Genomic DNA, 21,344 nt, shown 5'->3' with positions numbered 1-21,344 from the left:
GAATATGCGATATTATGCGATGTTTTCATGATAGGGAGTAAATACACGCAGTCCTCTTTTTCCCTTAATTGATTTTTTGTCCCATTGGGTTTTCCTGGTAAGGTTTTTAATGAGGCAACATATTATGCGTATTATAGATATGTGCACTCTTTTTCCTCCACTAGGAATTTTTTCCCCACAGGGTTTTTATCTTAGTAAGGTTTTAACGAGGAACATTATCTACCAATAAATATTCAAAGGAGAGTATTATGAATATCTTATTAAGTGGATGTCCATGAAGATGAAGATAAGTTTTGATGTACTTTGAATTCTGATGGTGATTAGAATTAGATCTCTACTTTATTTATACTTCTTATGCATATAAATAGAGGCTTTAGAGAAGTTTTGTAAATATTCCAATTGATCAATAAAATATACTTTCTCTTTTGCTCTCATATTTTCTTTGTTCTTTACTTTTGTCTTTTTATTTTATAATATTTTTTCTTTTTATAATTTATAGAGTTATATACCTTTTCTTTTTCCTTCTAAAAGAGTGATCATAGGAGCTAGCAAAATCGAATTTAACTTAATTGAAAAACTTTGATAACTTTTTTTATAAAAAAATATTAGTTATTGCCAGAAGTTTGGACAATTTTGGCAGACCTTGGCATATCTAAAGTTATTGGGCAAATAAAATCCCAACCGAAGGTAATCTAAAGTTACAACATTCACAAGTTATACTTATGTATCGAGTCGGGTCAAGTAAAAAAATTAGGCCATTTTCTAAGTTCGGACTCGACTCGAAAAATGGGCTCAAAATTTTGTCCAAACCCAGTTTAGATAAAAATACTAAAACTCGAGCCCGGATTGACCCAACCATATTAAAGTTTGTTATATTACTTTTTATATAAAAATAAATTAACACTAAAAATATTAAAATAAATTTTTTCCAACAAATGAAAAAATATATACTTAAATAATACTAGAATAAGTGCAACTTAGTAATCAAATATCTCTAAAATAGTAATAAAATTAATAACAAAACAAGAGTTATACAATATCGAAACAATACTAATAAAATAGTAGCAATGTAATCGTAAAATGATAGCAAAATAATGAAAAATAGTGGCAAAACAGTAAAAAAATAGTAACAATTTTTTTTTTTTGCAAATTCGGGTTGAGATTGGGCCAAAAAAACTTACTTGAGGCTCGACCCATTTAGAAAACGTGTTTTTTATCGAAGCCCAATTTTAAGGCCTATATTTTTGTTCAAACTCTTCCACTTTTCAGATGGTCTTTAAGCCGAGACACCCGACAAGTATATTGCTACCGGTTTGCTAATTATTTAGTTCAAATTTGTCTTTTTTATTCCCCGATTATAGTAAAAGGATTGATATCTTTCTTCTATATATTCTCCTAAGCTGTATAATATAGGTGAATAATTTTATTTTATTTAGTTTGAATTTTAAATATTTTTAATATCTTTAAATTCTTTTGCATTTTATTTTTTAAGAAATAGAATTTTTTTTATTTTGAGAAGCATTTTTCATGATTTTTGAAAATATAATTTTTAATTTATGATTTTTGAACTTTTAAAAATATCTTAAATTTTTTTATAATTTTAAACATTTGTTTTTGAAACGTGTAAAATAAAATAATATCATGCTAGCAATGAAAAGTGGAAGGCTAATTTGCTCCAAATAAAAAAAGTAATGATCAAATTAAATAAATGTGTAAAGTTGAATGGCCAAATTTCTTATTATCTCATATATATGACACCAAGATAAGCATTTAGCAACATAATTTTAATAGAAGGATTAATTTACCCATTTTTTTTCAATTAAGAGACTAAAATGTAATCTAAGATATAGTACGAGAACTGCAATGATGTTTTTATAGTAAATTCTATACTTATATAGCAACAAATTATTTTTCTTTTCTTTTTAAAGATTACAAATTAGAACAATTTGAAATGGGGCTCTCTGGCTCTTTTTTGCCTCTTAGTATCCCATTTCTATTGAAGAAAAAGATAATTTGGAGAAGGGTAATGGAGTCTCTCCCTTCCTTCTCCCAAATGTAGGTATTTCTTATAGATTCTTTCAAAATCGTTGCTCCCTCTTTTCAAGTTTAGCTCTGCTCGATGAAAATAGCCATTCGTATGAAAACCCCAAAAATATTAAAATTCCCTTTGTGATTAGAAATAAATGGGCAATAATACTTATAGTCAAAGTTCATGGAAAAACTATGGGTACTGTTTCCTTATTTACAAACTCAATACTATCTGGAAACCTGAATGAGGTATTAACCTTGTTGGTCTACGTTTCGACTTCTTTATAGTTAAATCCCAAAATGGGAATGATTACTTAAATGTTTTAAAATATGATACTTGGCTTATTGTGGGGCATTTTCTTATTGTGAAAATATTGGAACCTGATTTTAAGCCTTCCAAAGCTTCTGTATCTCCAGTGGTTGATTGGTTAAGACTTCTAGAACTTACAATTGAGTAGTTCGATGTTGAAATCTTAAAAAACTATTGGACAGATGTACTCCCCAAAATTGTTACCGTTGAGGGTTATACGAAGAAAATTGTTTATGAAAGAATAAATATTCTATGTTCTTGTGGGCGTATTGACAATCAAATTACAACTTCTCCCTTAGTCTCATCCCCATTTGAATTCCTTTAAGTCCACTCTTTTAATTGCTTTGGAAAATCCAATTCCTCATATGTTGTTGTTGCCAATGCTAAGGAGGTTAGCGATGCTTCTTTGTCAAAAAAAAAAAGAGTAGGTATGGTACTTGGATGATTATTAATAATAAGAAAATGCTTGATCCAAAAACCTCAATTTAGACTTTTGGCTAAAAAAACAAACATTAGACCACTTCATCTATTCCAAGACAAGGCCAATTTTTCTTCTGAAATTCTATTCGTCCTGACGGAAAGAGAAAACTAGTTTGGTTTTGAGACTAAATCAATTCCACCAATAAAAACGGGGTCATATCACACAAATCAGTGTATGAAAAACGTTTAATAATGCAAGTCGGTGTATGAGAGCATGCATGGAAATGAGGCAAATGAGGGAACGATTTAGGGAAATGTTCAGCACTCCTGAAGTGCCACCTTTCTTCCATCCTTTTCTCTTTGTGGGAACTCCGTAGGATTCCTTAAGGACTACCCTGAATGAATTAGACTCAGAAGGGAATAAAAGAGATCAGTCTCACCAAGGCCTGGAAGGCCAAGCCTCAAATACACTAAACTTGGAGGTGGTTGCCAAAAATGCGTATAACGAGATTGATCTTACCGCTCTTATCTTCATATTTCCAATGCAAAACTTGCAAGGCTCTCAATGGCAATTCCACATTTGAGTTTTCTTTCTAGACATGTACTAAATGGAGATACATTTTGTGGGCAATCAACCCCATATTTTCAAATTAATAGTGGAGGTGGTCGTAACAGAATAAAGAGTATCCTAAGTTTTATCTTCTTCCACGAAACAAAGAATCTACTGTATACAATGGAACTCTACCCAATGTTGAAAGAGTTCCAAACCCCATCAGTTTGAGCATGTGATTGTTAACCCTTGAACTGCTCCAATGTCAGTGCTTTTTTGGAATTGTAGAGGTGCTAAGCACCCAAGTATTATTGCCACGATTCACGATCTAGTGAGAATCCACCATCCAGATGTCTTGATTATCATTGAGACTAATGTTCGAGCTAGTAAGGTTCCTCATATTGTTAATTGTCTTCCCTTCTGTTAAGTATGACTCCTATTTTAGTCAAATTTGAGAAATAATCTTCTAGTTAAACTCTATTTATTTGTTTCAATCAAACAGTGATTAGTTTAGATTATTTTATTATTATTTGACATATGAATTTAGCCTATAAATAGGCTTTTTTACAACCTTAGAAAATACACCCATTAGATATTAGAACTCATAACACATTTAGAGAATTTTGTGTTTACGTTTTGAGGGTTCTTTGTTTTCGGGTTTTCGGGGTTTAGTTTTTATCTCCATCTTTTTTTACTCTTCGTTTCTTTTGCCATTATAGTAAAATTATCTTTACCCGTGGTTTTTTATCCTCTTTGGAGGAGTTTTTCTACATTAAATTTGTGTGTTCAATTTCTAAATTTCTTCTGCTATTTTTACTTGTTCCTTGCTTAATCGGGTCAAACTCTAACAAGTGGTATTAGAGCTAGTTCAATTTTCATAAATCAACCCATTCAGATATGACAGCAACAAGGTTTGAAATTGAGAAGTTCAATAGTGAGACAAATTTCAATCTGTGGCAAGTTCGGATGATGGCAATTCTAATTCAATCCGGTTTGAAAAAGGTTGTTACCAGGAAAAAGCCTGAGAATCAATAAAACAGAATGGGAAGAGCTTGATGAAAAGACTTTGTCTGCAATCCAGTTGTGCCTCACGAATACGGTATTGTAGGAGGTTTTGATGGAGAAGACCTCATCTGCCTTGTGGAAAATGTTAGAAACTCTTTATGCAACTAAGTCTCTAGCTATCCGTTTAGTGTTGAAACAACGTCTATTTACGTTTCGCATGAACGAATGTGAGCTTCTTAGAGATCACATCAGTCAATTCATTACTCTTTTAAATGATTTAAAGAACGTTGAGGTTCATATTGATGATGAAGATTAAGCTATGCTATTATTGTGCTCTTTACCCCTTTCATATAAGTCTTTTAGGGAGACCCTGATTTATGGCAGAGACAAACTCTCGTTTGAAGATGTGAAGGGTCATTTGTTGAATAGAGACAAACTCAACAATGAGCTTCTTTTGGATAGCAAAGCAGATAGGAAAACTTCATTTTTGATAACATCAAAGAAACGAGACAAAAGGTGTCGCTATTGTAAAAAGTTAGGTCACGTCAAAGCAAATTGTTATAAACTGCGAAATAAAAGAGTTGCTAAGAGTAACGAGGAAGATGTAGATGGTGCTAATTTGGCCGATAAAAGTGGTGATGATTTCTTGTTAGTGTCAACGAGCAATAACTCCAAACTTACGTCCGAGTGGATCCTAGATTCGGGATGTTCTTTCCACATGTGTCCCAATAGAGAATGGTTCTCTACATATAGTTCGGTTGAAGGTGGAGTTGTGCGCATGGGAAATGATTCATCTAGTAAGGTAATTGGTATTGGTACTGTTAAAATTAGGATACACGATGGGACGATTAGGACACTCTCAGATGTCAGGTATGTACCTGATTTACGAAATAATCCCATCTCCTTGAGTATTTTAGACTTGAAAGGATGTAGAATTAACATCGAGTCGAGCGGCATTAAAGTATCTCGTGGAGCTCTCATTTTGTTAAAAGGTAAAAGAACTGGTATCCTTTATATTCCGGAAAGTTCTATAGTGACTACTGAAATCGAACGTCCCTCGTTTGTTATAGAGTCAAAGTCAACTCATTTGGAGCAGAGGCAACTTGGTCATAGGAGGGAAAAATGTATGACCATTTCTTTGAAGAGAGGTTCTCTTTGGATGCAAGTTTTGAAAAGTTAGGGCACTGTGTTCGTGAAAATCAGACTCGGGTTAGAAGTCTTCCAGTTTCTAAGCACAGATTCGAGTAAGTTAATTCCATGCATAGTTCAAGATAGGCTCGTGGCGAGCTTTGGCAAAGATGGCGTTGTAGAAATATGATTCAAGGTGGAGATTTGTTAAGTATGACTTCTATTTCAGTCAAATTTGAGAAATAATCTTCTAGTTAAACTCTGTTTATTTGTTTCAATCAAACAATGATTAGTTTAGATTATTTTATTATTATTTGACATATGAATTTAGCCTATAAATAGGCTCTTTTATAACCTTAGAAAATACACCCATTAGAGATTAGAACTCATAACACATTTAGAGAATTTTGTGTTTACGTTTTGAGGGTTCTTTATTTTTGAGTTTTTGGGGTTTAGTTTTATCTCCATCTTTTGTACTCTTTGTTCTTTTGCCATTATTGTAAAATTATATTTGCCGTGGTTTTTTATCCTCTTTGGAGGGATTTTTCCACGTTAAATTTGTGTGTTCAATTTCTCAATTTATTCCGCTATTTTTGTTACTTGTTGCTTAATTGGGTTGATCCCTAACACCTTTAATTCTTAGAAAGACACTAAAATTATTGGATAAAAAAAAAGGCATATGGATGCCATGGGTCACTTGCAACGTCACCATCAACTATGTATGTAATATGGAGCAAGAGATCCATGCCTCTATCAAGTTACATTTCAACAACCTCAGTTGGTTAACTTCAACCATTGATGCTAACCATTGTTCAAATGAAAGAAAACTTCTTTGGAATTATCGTAAACTTGTTGCTCCTCTTCGTAATCTTCATTGGCTACTTGCTGGAGACTTTAGTAAAGTTTTATCTCAATATGATAAAAAAAAGAAGGTAGGCCCCTTGATAATCATAGACAAAATATTTTTCTTAACTTTGTTGATACTTTTCATTTAACAGATCTTAGTTTTGTTAGACCAAGATTCACTTGGAGCAATCTTAGAAACTCTTATTCCCTTATACATGAATGATCTAACCCGTTTGGGTGTGGCAGATTTCTTTGAGAAGCATAATGCCAAAAATTAGAAAATTTGATATTATCTTAAAGTTATGTTGTTGTTTTTATATTTTAAGTATACTTTTATTTTTCCTTCTTAGTTTTATATATTTTTTCTATGATTATTTTCATTTTTTTTGTTTTAATGAAGAACATAGATATTCACTATAACTTTGTTAGACCTAATATCGATGAAGACGCGTGTCTTGCCGGTACTAACACAACACATACTATATTGGAAGATAATTTTTTTTCTCATTTAACAATAAGTGATGCCCATGTTAATACACTACACCAAAACAGGTCTTTAGCGGTGTTTTTTTAGGCCTTTAGCGGCGCTTTTTAACGCCACTAAATGTATTTGCGGCGCTTCTAACGAAAACGTCGCAAACGTTTGCAGCGTTTACAAACAAAAACGCCGCTAAAGAACATGTTCTTTAGCGGCGTTTTTCTCTAAGCGCCGCTAAAAAACATGGTCTTTAGCGGCGTTTTTTATTAAGCGCCGCTAAAGAACATGGTTTTTAGCGGCGTTTTTTCTAAGCGCCTCTAAAGAACATGTTCTTTAGCAGCGTTTTTTTCTAAGCGCCGCTAAAGAACATGTTCTTTAGCAGCGTTTTTTTACAAAAACGTCACTATTTTGGGGATTATATTAAAATTTTCATTTTTCAGCCCTCCTGTAGCAACAAATCAAAAGCAACCAGATCTAAACCAGCCAAAAGCAATAAATTTATATAATATTTCAAATTAAACGAATAAAATAATATTAATATCAATAAATAAAAGTGAATTCATATTATTTTGTAAAAATCTTAAATGTTAAAATGATAAAATATTTATGCCATACACTATGACGGAAGTTACATTGAAACATCTTCATCATAATCTGAAGCTGCTTCTTTTCGTCAGTACTTTTGCTCTGCTCTGCTTCTCTCATTGCAGCCTCTCTGCTTCCCTCACTGCATGCATTTGCTTCCCTCATTCCGCCTCTTCTTTAAGTTGTAGCTGAGTTCTTCATATTTCCTTTGAACCTCAAGCGTGGTCGCTTGCATCCGAGCCATCTGGTCTTTTAACCTCTGAACTTCAGCTTGAGCCTGACTCCCAGAAGCCATGTATTGGTGCGAGCTGGATCCAAAATATTGGGTTGGGCTAACAAAAGATCCTTGAAATCGAACCCGACCATACCTTTCAGGACCCAAAACTTTAGTAATAATCCGGTTATCAATGTCTTCAAGATGAACAGAACTATCACTAGAAGCAATCGCTTCGTACTCCGCCTTTTTATCCTTTAGTTTTTTGTAATAAATAAATCACATAGTTAGGAACGCAATATTATATATTAAAAAACATATGCAACATAACAATAGTCGCATTACAAGCAATGAATTAAACCATTAGAAAATAAACACTATAAATAACTAAAACAAGTCAAATCGTATTAAGTAAACGTACCATTATTTCAGTAGCTTTGGGAGTCATGGGAGATCTATCTTTCTTCCTATGTGTAATTTCAAAAAGTTGAAGGCGTCCAACTTTTTGACCGGACGACAGTTCTTACAATATAGTAGTAAAAATATTATTTAATAGAAAGTTATACATATTTGACAATATTAAAAAATTAAAAATACCTCCGCCTCAGCTACACATGCAAAACTTCTCGACCCGGCTGTGTGGGTGAATTTTTGTTTCTGCCTGCTGCTTTTTCCAACTTGTTCACGATCCTACGTTATGCAATTTTTAGTACGTAAATAGAAAATACTGTAAACCAAAATAATTACAATAGTTTGGAAGTCGTCATACTTGCATTTCTTGAATGCCAAAATCTAACCGCATCTTCCCATTGGTACCTCAACATACCCTGGGACATTTTGCAATTTCTCATCGAGGTTGTTTTGTCTTATAATAATTTTTCTTCAAAGTACTTTTATTGTCTCTCCATCTTTTTCCCAATGCCTTCTTTACATAAGCATCCGAGACCTCTAAAGCAAACCTCGCCTACAAAAAACAAAAAACATAAGTTAATAAAGTAAATATAAATGAAACTACTTCCCAAGCATTACAGATAACATTAACATTTTGTGTTACCTTAATATTATCGAGGGCTTGGTTTTTGTTGCTATCGGGCATTTGATGCCATGACTCATAGTTGATAGGCAACATATTCGGATTTCATGCTAAAATGCTCACGTATCCTGCTAAAAGTCGAGCTTCTGATCCAACAGGCTGACCAAAACTGTTTCGTCCAACTTTGACACGCTCGACTGGATCTAACTCGTATAACTCTCTAAGTAGCGTACGTCCTCGACCTCTGCGCGTCCCACCATTTTCAGCTACAAATGGTATATTATAATATAAGAATTTGAAAAATAAATCAACTATAAGTCAACACGCATGTAAATTAAATGTAAAATTACTTTGAACTTCATTGGATCCTCAATTGTAATCGAACATTCAAGATCCAATTGATGTCATTGTTCAATACTATTTGTTTCATCAAGTTTGGATCATTTTGAACAATGCTTCCTTAGAATTTTTCTTCTAGGCATTTTATCGCAATATACATAAAATAGTTCACAACTTAATAACTAATTACAACAATAACAGCACATATAAAACAGCTGAAATATATAATAAGACCAAGATTTAAATTATGATATTACATATAATTAAACAATCGTAAAATCTTACTACATCATTATTCGTAAATATCATCGGTATCCTGACGAACCCATTGAAATTGTGCACTAGTACTAGGGATATTATCGTTTAAGTTTTGTTCTGGAAAGGGCAAAGTTTTTGATCTGTCGTCGATGTTATCTTTACTTCCACTGCCCATGTCAAACAAGTCTCTAGGGATGTTACGGAGTACAACGTACAAACCCTCATCAGTTGGATCTCTTGAGTAAAAAACTTGTTTGACTTGAGATGAGAATACATACGGCTCATCTATTAGTTGTTGTCCTGTGTGAATCAATCGGTCAAAGTTCACCATGGTAAAATCAAATTGATCTTGCTTAATTCCACGAGCTGTATTAACATCGGCCCAATCACCTTGAAATAAGGCAACATTCCATTTGCCGTAATAATCCAACTCAATTATGTCAGTAAGATGTCCGAAATATTCCATATTTCCCTCGACAGGATTATTGTCCCTAGCACTAGTATAACTTGTAATTGCAGAATTGACAACTATTCCACAATTTTGCGTTCTCCTCAACCTCTCGCTATATTTTGTATGAAATCTGAATCCGTTTATGAGGAACGCACTATATCTTTTAACCACTCGATTTGGATCTTGGGAAAGCCATTTAACTTCGTCGTTTACGTTCTTCCCACTCCAAACCTATTGAATGGAAAGTAAACTGAGTAATTAAAAATGTTATGAGAAAGCATTATTATTTGTAAGCGGAAGCTCCAACTGCATACCGTTTGGCTTAACCATTCATAAAAAGATTCTGTATTCATAAAAAAATTCTGTAAACAACTTATTGATATCTCGATGTTGTGTTCTTCGGGAGCGCGAACGAGATCTCAATATTTGTTTGTACACACTATGTTAAAAAAAATGTTCACTTTGTTAGAAGATAAACAATTTTTAGTTTGATAAATATTTATAAAATTTGTAGAACTTACTTCCGTAAAGGTTCCAATGATTCGTGGTGAAACAGAACATATCGATGTGCTTGTACCCACGATAAATGATCTAATTCTGCAATTTCAACTTTGCCGATTGGTTCTCCAAAACTTTGGAACAAATAAGTATCGGCTAAGTTATAGTCCGTGAGTCCAGCATTCCTATTTGTTCTGTTCAACCTTGTTTCGACATCTTCCAAATATCTTGAGCAGAAGGTCATACATTCCTCTTCCAAGTAGCCTTCAGCAATCGATCGTTCTGGATATCGCTTGTTGCGGCAGTAAGACTTTAATTTGGATAGGAACCTAAACACAATATACAATATTATCAAAAGTTGTAACTAAAGGCATAGAGGTGAATAAAGGAAAAAATTAAAAATTTTAATTAACACCTTTCAATGGGATACATCCATCGATAGAAAATGGGTCCGCCAAGAATTGCTTCCTGCGGGAGATGGATTATCAAGTGAACCATAATGGTGAAGAAGGAAGGTGGGAAGATTTTCTCCATGCTGCATAAAGTCAAAGCGGCTCGATCCTGTACCTTCTGAAGTTCTTGAACATCCAAAACTTTGCCACAAATGGCTTTCATTATGTTGGATAGTTCAATGATACAAGACGTCACCTTCTTGACATACAACATCGTAGAAACAACGACGATAAATCTTGCATCAAGATGTGATAGTCATGTGATTTTAGCGAATATAATCTTCGATCTTTAACACTAACACATCGAGATATATTTGATGCATACGCATCTGGAACCTTCATATCCTTCAGCACCATACAAAACAGTTCTTTCTCCGTCTTGGACATTTAGAAAATAGAAGGCGGCAACCGATATTTCCCATTCAGAAATGGATTGGGATGAAGATCAGGCCGAATTCCCATTTGGACTAAATCAAGTCGACTCTAAAGATTGTCTTTTGATTTTCCGTCGACATTCAAAATTGTACCCACAATGTTCTCGCAGACATTTTTCTCAATATGCATAACATCAAGATTGTGTCGTAAAAGGTGATGCTCCTAATAAGGCAACTAAAAAAAATACTTCTTTTTTTCCACAAGTCCGCCTCATTAGGATCGTCCTCTTCGTTGGAGTCTTCATCAGCTTCATCATTTGATCTTCTGTTTCTTTGCGTGTTTGGCGGTTGGTTCATCTTCCCATAAATGAAATTCATATATTCCAACATCAACAAGATTTCAGAGCCACTGGTCTGGGAAGGAGCTTCTCTGAACTCTTCAGTGCCGTCAAATACAGAACTCTGAAATCTAAATCTATGATTTTCCGGTAACCACCGACGATGCCCCATGTAAGAAAACTTCTTCCCATTGTACAACCATTGCGAACATGTTTGTGCAGCACAACAAGGACACGCATAACGACCCTTGGTACTCCAACCGGATAAATTGGCATGAGCGGGAAAGTCATTAATGGTCTACATCAAAGCCGTACGTAAATTAAAGTTCTCCTTCCTCAGCACATCGTATGTCTCGACACCAGCCCATAATTGTTTTAACTCTTCAATAAGTGGCTGTAAATAAATATCGATATCATTTCCGGGCCCTTTCTCACCAGGGATAATCATAGATAAGATAAGGGAAGATTGCTTAATGCAAATCCACGGAGGCAGATTGTAAGGAACAAGCACTACTGGCCAAGTATTGTACGCAGTGCTCATGATCTTGAAAGGATTAAATCCATCAAATGCTAGCCCAAGCCTCACACTCCTAGGATCGCTTGCAAAGCCTGAAAATTTATTGTCAAATGATTTCCAAGATAAAGAATTTGTTGGATGCCTTAATAATCCATCATCGATTCGTCCATCATGGTGCCACGTCATAGACTCCGCTGTCTTCGACGACATGAAAAGCCTTTGAAGCCTCGGTATCAACGGAAAATACCGCAAAATCTTGACTGGCTTCTTTCTCGACTGTGCACCATTTTCATCGTCCTTCTCATCTTCTGTGTTTCTACTAACCAATCGGGATTGGCCGCATACATGATAGCACTGTTGGTTTTTTCGATCGCCCCAATACAACATACAGTCATTTGGGCAACTATGGATTTTGTTGTACCCAAGGCCTAAATCTTTTATCATTTTCTTCATATCTTTACATGATTGAGGGATTTTTGCAAACGAAAACATTTCTCTTAAAAACTCTAACAGCATTGTTAATGAGTTCCCGGTCCACCCTCCCAAACATTTTAACTGAAAAAGACGAACACAGAAAGACATTTTTGAAAATTTTGATCCTTCATACAGTTCTTCGTTCATGTCATTAAGTAGCGCGTAGAACTTTGCCGCTTCTTCATTCGGCTCTTCATGAGGTACACTACTTCCCGGTTCGGTAAAAGCATTTCTCCCAATATTACAATCATCAGAAGGCACAAAGTCCGCTAGGAACGACTGGACACCATGATTGTGCATATTAAATGCATCCCGCAACATACCTTCCATGTCATCCCCTCTATCAGACTGATGGTAAGCAGTACCAGAATAAGATACATCCATCGTTGAAGAGGAAGTACTAGGCGGGCATTCTCCATGAAATAACCATTGTTTATAACCCCGAACAAACCCATCAACAATTAGATGCTCGTATACAACCTCACGATAATGCCAGTTTATGTTGACACACTTCTTACAGGGCCAAAGAATCATGTTCTCTTGGCTTGCATATTGAAATGCAAAATTTAGAAAATACCGTACTCCATTTCGATAATCGTTGCTAACCCTTGACAAATTCATCCAAGACCGGTCCATTTCTTAATTCTTGAAGTCTGACGTTGACAATAATTTGCACGGGTAAGTTAAAACGCTAGTTATAACCATAAATGAATTACGAAAATTTGTGATATGATATATTTTTATGTATTATGTAAGTTATGTAAGTTATGTATTATGTATTATGTAAGTACTGTAAGTAATGTAAGTTATGTAAGAAAGTTATTATGTAAGTTGTGTATAATATTAATTATGTGAGTCGTGTATAACCCATGTAAGTTATTTAAGTGGTGTATTAAGTTATGGAAGTTATTATGTAAGTTATGCAAGATTATAATATAAGTTATGTATTATGTTAATATGTATTATGTAATGTATTATCGATTATATGTAAGTTATGAAAGTTATTATGTAAGTTATACAAGCTTATATATAAGTTATGTATTATGTTATTATGTATTATGTAATTTATTATGTTATTATATATACGTTATGGAAGTTATTATGTAAGTTATGCAAGCTTATATACCAATTATGCATTGTGTTATTATGTATTAAGTAAGCAAATGATTGTCAAAGAGTTATGTATGCTGTAAAATTATTTATAAGTTATCGTATGATTGTTAAATTGGAGTTATTTTGGTTATGTATATTAAAACAATATATATCTTATAGAAATAAAATATTTAAATTTTTTAAAATATAATTATTTACAAACGTGTAAAATTGATACTTATAAATTTTATTAATAATAAATCTAGAACACTTTTTAGAAAACTTATAAATTTAATACTACTAAATTTTTATACTAATAAATTTAGAATAATTATTTACAAAACTTATAAATTTAGAAAACTTATATAGAAAATAAAACAATACTTATAATTATTGGTTTTAATAGAAAATTTAAAATGTTATTATTATGTCAAAATTTAAATACAGGTTACATGTCCATATTAATATATGTAATATGTAAAAGAATATAAATTATCGTATTTATGATATATATATATTTCCGTCCAAATTTTTTACGTTACTTGCACAAATGATTGCGTTTTTACGAACATATTACATATTCCTTTCTAAGTTGTCACTGGAAAATATTAACATGGAAAATAAAACCTAACACATGAGGTACATCTTGCGATTTAAGCAAGCAGAAACGGATGATTATGAATCACTTACAAACCATAAATCGAAAGTTTAAAACGGAATTACTAGTTTACAAACCACAAAATGAAATCAGTAACCCAACATTATATTCTAACACACATTATTAAATTAATAAATAGTCATAGTAAGTAATCGAGAAAACATATGAAAATAGACAATTAAGTAAAATATTAAAATCATATTAGAGGTTGGATTTAATCCATATGAAAATTAAGATAAAAAACCATCATAATAACTCAAAACAATAATTCAAAATTATGCGTTCCATCTGGCCTAATTTTGAAATTGAACATGTTAAATCAACACAATGGGATACAATACCATAGCAACATAGTATGGATGGATTACAATTTAAAACAAGAATAGGTAGTAAATCATAACACCGATTCTAGAACAGAATATATATTTTCATTCGCAAATTAAATTATACTTAGAGAGAAATGAGTATTATCTTTACTAATGTATCACTTTGATATTATCTCATTTCGTCACTTATATATATATATATGTATATATATGTATAAGAAGGTAAATGACAGATTCCCAATCCAATGTATACTTTATATATATATTCCAACAAGACATTAAGAAAATGGATGAAACACAAGTATAACAAACAAATGAAATCATTGTACATGGAACACTACTGTTTCATCATACTAAATAACAACATGACCTAAAAAAATTTAACAATATATATCCAATTCATTACCTGGGAATGTAATCGGCTGCATCACATTTAACAGAACAATTTTATAAATTATTAAAGTAAACCCTAAAGTAGACATCAAAATTTCATACTAAAAAAATAGCACCAAATTATTTCACCGAAACCAACAGAGAAGAAATGGAATATTGACATTTAGTCCAACCCATTTAACTCGTTACACTGATAATGAAAGCATCTCAAATTAAAAAAAAACCATGAATTCTGTACCTTCAGCAGGATGAAGAAAAGTGAAACCGTTGAAGACCGATGAAACCAATGAAACCGTTCACACCAGATCTAAACAATCGAAGCAGTAATGTACCTCCAGGAAGATGAACGAAACAGTCGAAGACCGAAAGCCCTAAACACGAAAAATACAATTTTTTAAATTCCAGTATCCCCAAACAATAAAAAGCAAAATAAAAGTAAAAAATAAGACAAAACCCAATGTATAAAGACCACAATCAGACATTCAAACCTTAAATGATGTTCCTCCACGTTCTCCCTCCTCTTTGCCGCAAATAATGTTAAATGATTTCAACAAATACGATGTAATGACCCTTTTTAATGGTTTTTTTGCTAGGAATCGAAACTTAATAACAGAAGTGTGAAAGAGATGAAGAAAGGATGAGGGGAAATCGGAAAGGATGAGGGGAAATCGCAAAAAAACTTAGGGATTTGGCTGAAAAGGGATTTGGGGCTGGCTGCGAGGGTATACCCCAAATCTAATATCCCCTCAAAACGACACCGTTTTAATTAATTTTTTTTTGTGGTGCTTAAAAAAAACGCCACTAATCTTACGGGTTTGCGGCGCGTTGAGCAAAAACGCCACTGAACCCTAAACGCGTCAGTGAAAAGGCCACGTGTCGTTCAATAATTAATTACCGTTTGCGGCATTTTAGTTAAAAACGCCACTAAATATTCACCTTATTTTTAAGCATTTTGAATTTTAATTGATTTTTAAATTGGTTAAATGTTTGGACATTCTTTTAAATTGAAACATTAATATGAAATTATTAATTTTTTTCAATACTATTATTTTAAAATATGGCACAGATTGAATACATGTTTTTCAATTATACATATTTAATAAATATTCAAATTTATAAATACTCTTAATTTAAATACTATCAATATTGAAATTGATAAATAAGTTTGCGGCGTTTTATTAGAAAACGCCAGTAAAGGAATATAGTTAAAGCAGAACGAAGCCATTTTGCAAATTTATTTGCGGCGTTTCTAAAATAAACGCCGCTAAAGCCTACCTATTGCGTCGTTTTGATTGAAAACGCCACTAATTACTCAATTTTAATAATATTTTATATGTCTATATTTATAACTATTTCTTCTTTTAATGGATTTTAAAATTGGATAAATGTTATGACATTTTTTAAATTGATGCATTAATATGAAATTATTAATTTCATTTCAATTAAAATAGTTTAAAATTATGACTCAGATTTAACATATTCTTTTTTTGTACAAATTTTTAAAAAATTTCCATTTTATATATGTAAGTATATATGTATGATTTAAATACTATCAACATTCCAATTTATAAATTATTGACACCATTCCAATAATGTCTTACAATTTTAATTTTATGCTCTCGATTATGGAAATTTTGATAACGTACGCTACCTCGTACACAATATTAAAATGTTTCATCATACATGATATCGTGCCATGCATATATATATATATATATATATTTCCCTAAACCCTATCGGTTCTGAACCTAATAATGACATAATAAGAAGTAAAAAACATGGTATTCGAATTTTTTTTCACTTTTGTATCAAAATAGTAAAAACCCTAAAACTGCAACAACATTAAACCCTAAACTGTAAATCGTACAAACCCTAAATCTAAAACGCAATAATCAACATCATAACCCATAAATAATTACCGCTAAATCATAAACCATAAACATGAAGCCCTAAAACATTAAATTTCATTATCTTATAAGCCGGAAATTGCCTAACCTGATATTAACACTGAAATGTAAACTCTAAACCTTGAACACAAATCCCCGAGCTGTAAACCTAAACTCTAAACCCATATCGTCAAAACTGTAATCCTAAAATAATAAACATTGTGTAACGAACCCTAAAACCCCAAACCACATACAATTATTTATAAATATTAATACGGAAATCGCAATATATTATTTCTTTTTTGCGGCGCTTTTTCAAAAACGCCGCTAATACCACTAGATCCAATCAAAAGCGGCGTCGTTTTGTCGTCGTATTGCAGACATATTTGCGGCGTTTTATCAGAAAATGCCAGTAAAGGAATATAGTGAAAGCAGAACGAAGCCGTTTTGCAAATTTATTTGCGGCGTTTTTAAAAGAAACGCCGCTAAAGCCTACCTATTGCGGCGTTTTGTGTTAAAACGCCACTAGTTATTCAATTTTAATAATATTTTATATGTCTATATTTATAACTATTCCTTTTTTTAGTGGATTTTCAAATTGGATAAATGTTATGACATTATTTTAAATTGATGCATTAATATGAAATTATTAATTTCATTTCAATTAAAATAGTTTAAAATTATGACACAGATCTAACATTTTTTTTGTACAAATCTTTAAAAAAATTACATTTTATATATGTAAGTATATATGTATTATTTAACTACTATCGGCATTCCAATTTATAAATTATTGACACTATTCCAATAATGTCTTACAATTTTAATTTTATGCTCTAAGTTATACATAGAAAATTTTAGTACCCTTGAGATGTCCGGAAATCAATACATTACTAATTATGCGTTGTTTTTACTTTGAATATTATAAATCAATTCAATATCCAATCGATCCCGAAATTTTTGAATATTAAACCAAATTTTAAAACTCAAAATATAAATTATAACTTTATAGTCGAAGAAAAGGCAAATTGCATTTACTCGGAGTTTGAAAGGCGTTTCAATGGAAAGAATGATAAACGACATTGTATCCATTGATTTTAGCAACAATCACCTTAATTATTAATTTTAATGTTTGAAATATTGTCTCCTGCAGTTGAAATTTAGTGAAATTGAATTTCATGCGCCTGCTTCTTTTAAACTATGATCAAATACGAGAATAGTAGTGATAGCGCATATATATATTAAACTCGTATAAACCATAAACCCGAAACGCTAAAACTTTGCATCGTAACCCTTAAATCATTAACGCTAAACCGTATACGATAAAACTTAAATATTAAACCGTAAAACCTAAAATTTTATTTGGCTATTTTTGCTGCGGTTTTGCCAAAAACGCCACTAATACCAATACAGGAAATCAAAAGTGGCGTCGTTTTAACGAACATTCCACCACACAAGAAAAGCATCTTGCCGAAATACTTGCGTCTTTTACTTCCAAGCACCACTAAAGCAATATAATGAAACAAAACGAAGCCGTTTTGCTTATTTTTGTTCCGGCGTTTATAAAGGAAACGCCGCAAATTAGTTACTTATAGTTAACTACAGGCGCGAAATCCGTATCTTTTGTGGCGTTTTTTACTGAGCGCCACTAAAGCAATAATAGGAAAAATAAAACGCATGCAGTTTGCTGAATTTTTTCCTCGATTACTTACCTCTACCGGCGTTTCTCTCAAAACGCGCTATATCTAATATTTTGCGGCGTTTTTAATAAGCGCCACTAACTCTAATCTACCTCAAGACCAAGCAGTGCGTTTTGGTTAAGATATTTGGCGCTTTTGTAATACGCGCTAATACTATTCTTTAGCAGCGTTTTCTCGTAAACGCCATTAATACTAATATACCTCAAAACCAAACGCTGCATTTTGGTTAAGGTATTTTGCGGCGCTTACATATAAACACCACTAATGATGTTCTTTTACGGCGTTTTTTAAAAAACGCCACTAAATGTTCAGGTTTTTACGGCGTTTTAGGATTAGCGCCGCTAATGGTCGATTTTTAGCAGCGTTTGTTTATCAAACGCCACAAAAGATGCCGCTAAAAGCCTGTTTTGGTGTAGTGATAGCATATCGGGTAGTTCAAAACTTATCGAATGCTCCGGAAGAACTATTATATTATTACCTAAAGGGATACAAATTTTCATTGATGATACTTTATTTTACACTAAGTCTCAAAGATATATATTGAGTTTTAAAGATATTCGTCTTAATGGATATCATATTGAGACTATGAATAAGAAAACTATTAAGTACTTATATATCACGATTGCTAAATGTGGAAAGAAATGTCTTTTGGAAAGACTATTTTCTATTTCATCAGGTTTAAACTATACACATATTAGTGCAACTGAGACACATGTTACTACAAACCAAAATTTTGTAGAACCATATACTTCTATTATTTGGCATAATTTGCTAGGCCATCTCGAATCTATTGTGATGCAAAGAATAATTAAGAATTCAATTGGACAATCATTAAAAAACCAGAAGATTATTAAATTCAAGAAATTCTCATATGTTGCATATTCTAAAGGATAATTGATTATTAGACCAGTACCAACTAAAGTTGGGATTGAATTTCTCGCATTTCTGGAATGATTTCAAGATGGTATATTTGGACCTATTCATACACCATGTGGAACATTTAGATATTTTATGGTTTTAATAAATACATATACTAGGTGGTCACATGTATGTTTATTATCAACTCACAACCTACGTTGCAAGACTATTTGCTCAAATAATTCAATTAAGAGCACAATTTCCAGATTATGCAATCTAAATTATCCATCTTGATAATGCTGGTGGGTTTATATCCCAAGTTTTCAATGATTATTGTATGTCAATTGGGATAAAATTTGAATATCCTGTAGCTCATATTCATACACAAAATTATTTTTCTAAATTTGTTATCAAATGCCTCCAATTAATAGCTAGGTCAACCTTTATAAGAACAAAACTCTCTATTACAATATGGGGATATGCTATTTTGCATGCAACAACACTTGTGTGCATCATGTCAACAAGTTATAATAAATACTCTTCATTACAACTGGTTTTTGGTTAGGAGCCAAATATTTTCCATCTTAAAATTTTTAAATATGCGGTATATATTTCAATTACTCCACTACAACGCACAAAGATGAGGCCCCAAAGAAGGTTGAGAATATATGTTGGTTATGAATCTCCTTCTATAATTATCTCGAACCATTAACTGAAAATTTATTTATTGCTTGATTTGTTGATTGTCACTTTAATGAAACAAAATTTCCAACATTAGGGGGAGAAAAAAAACAACTGGTAAAAAAAATTACATGGAATGAGTTATCATTATCTCAATTAGATTCTTGTGCTAGTCAAAATGAACATAAAGTTCAAAGGATAATATATTTGCAAAACATTGTTAATCAACAGTCAGATGCATTTATTGAGCTAAAGAGAGTTGCAAAATCTCTTGTACTAGCTGAAAATACTTCAATATGAATTGATGTCCTAGTAGGACAAACTATGAATGCCAAAGAAAGTAATTCACACCTGAAGTATGGAAGACCAATCGGTTCCAAAGATAAAAATTCTCGTAAAAAGAGAGGAGCAAACATTCAATATGATCATAATGTAGAGGTATCCGTGGGCTAGACCGGGCTGAGCCCAACCAAAATTTTAGGCCTATTTGCTAGGGTTGGCCTGACTCGAAAAATGGGCCTAAGATTTTGCCCAAGCCCAGCTCAGATAAAAATGTTAAAACCCAAACCCGACCCACCCGTATTAAATTTTTATATTATTTTTTAATATAATTTTTAAAAAATATAATACATCAAAAATACTAAAAACATTAAAATAAATTTTTCCTAAAAAATTGAAAATAAATTTTAAAAAAATACGTATACTTAAATAATACTAAGATAGATGCAACTTAACAAGCAAATGCCTCTAAAATAGTAACAAAATTAACAATAAAACAAGAGTTATACAATATCCAAACAATAACAACAAATTTGTAGCAACATTATAATGAAATGGTAGCAAAATAGTGAAAAAAACAACAAGAAAATAGCAACAAAACATAAAAAAAAAGAGGCAAGAAAACAATTAAAAAACATTTTTTTTGCATATTCGGGTCGGGCCAAACTTGGGTCAAAAAAGCCTTACTCGAGGCTCAACCCATTTTCTAAACGAGCCTTATTTTTTGCCCAAGCCCATTTTTCGGGCCTATATTTTTACCAAAATCCTCCCACTTTTCGAGCAAGCCTTTGGGCTGGGCCAGGTGGTTCAATCCATGGACAAGTCTATCATAATGTAGAGGCAAGTGCCCAAGAAGAGGTTGATAACATAACTAATAAAAAAAAACCCCCATAAGAGGTTTAGGTAACTGAAAATAAATGATAATGAAGAGGTCTTGATAAGCTATGTTACTTCCGGAAAAAAATGGAATCGAAAAAATATAGTTGTTAACAACATTTTTGCTTATAATATTGCTATTAAATAGCAAAAGAAAATGAGGATTTTGAACCTAAATTTATTGAAGAATGTGAAATAGAAAAGATTGACCAAATTGAAAAACGCAATTCAAGTATAATTGAATTCACTCTCTTGATCGATTAAATAAGTCATTATATAGATTAAAATAACCTATAC

Source organism: Gossypium raimondii, chromosome 2, assembly GCF_025698545.1.
Source record: "Gossypium raimondii isolate GPD5lz chromosome 2, ASM2569854v1, whole genome shotgun sequence".
Lineage (NCBI taxonomy): Eukaryota > Viridiplantae > Streptophyta > Magnoliopsida > Malvales > Malvaceae > Gossypium > Gossypium raimondii.
Note: the sequence above shows the minus strand (reverse complement) of the source record.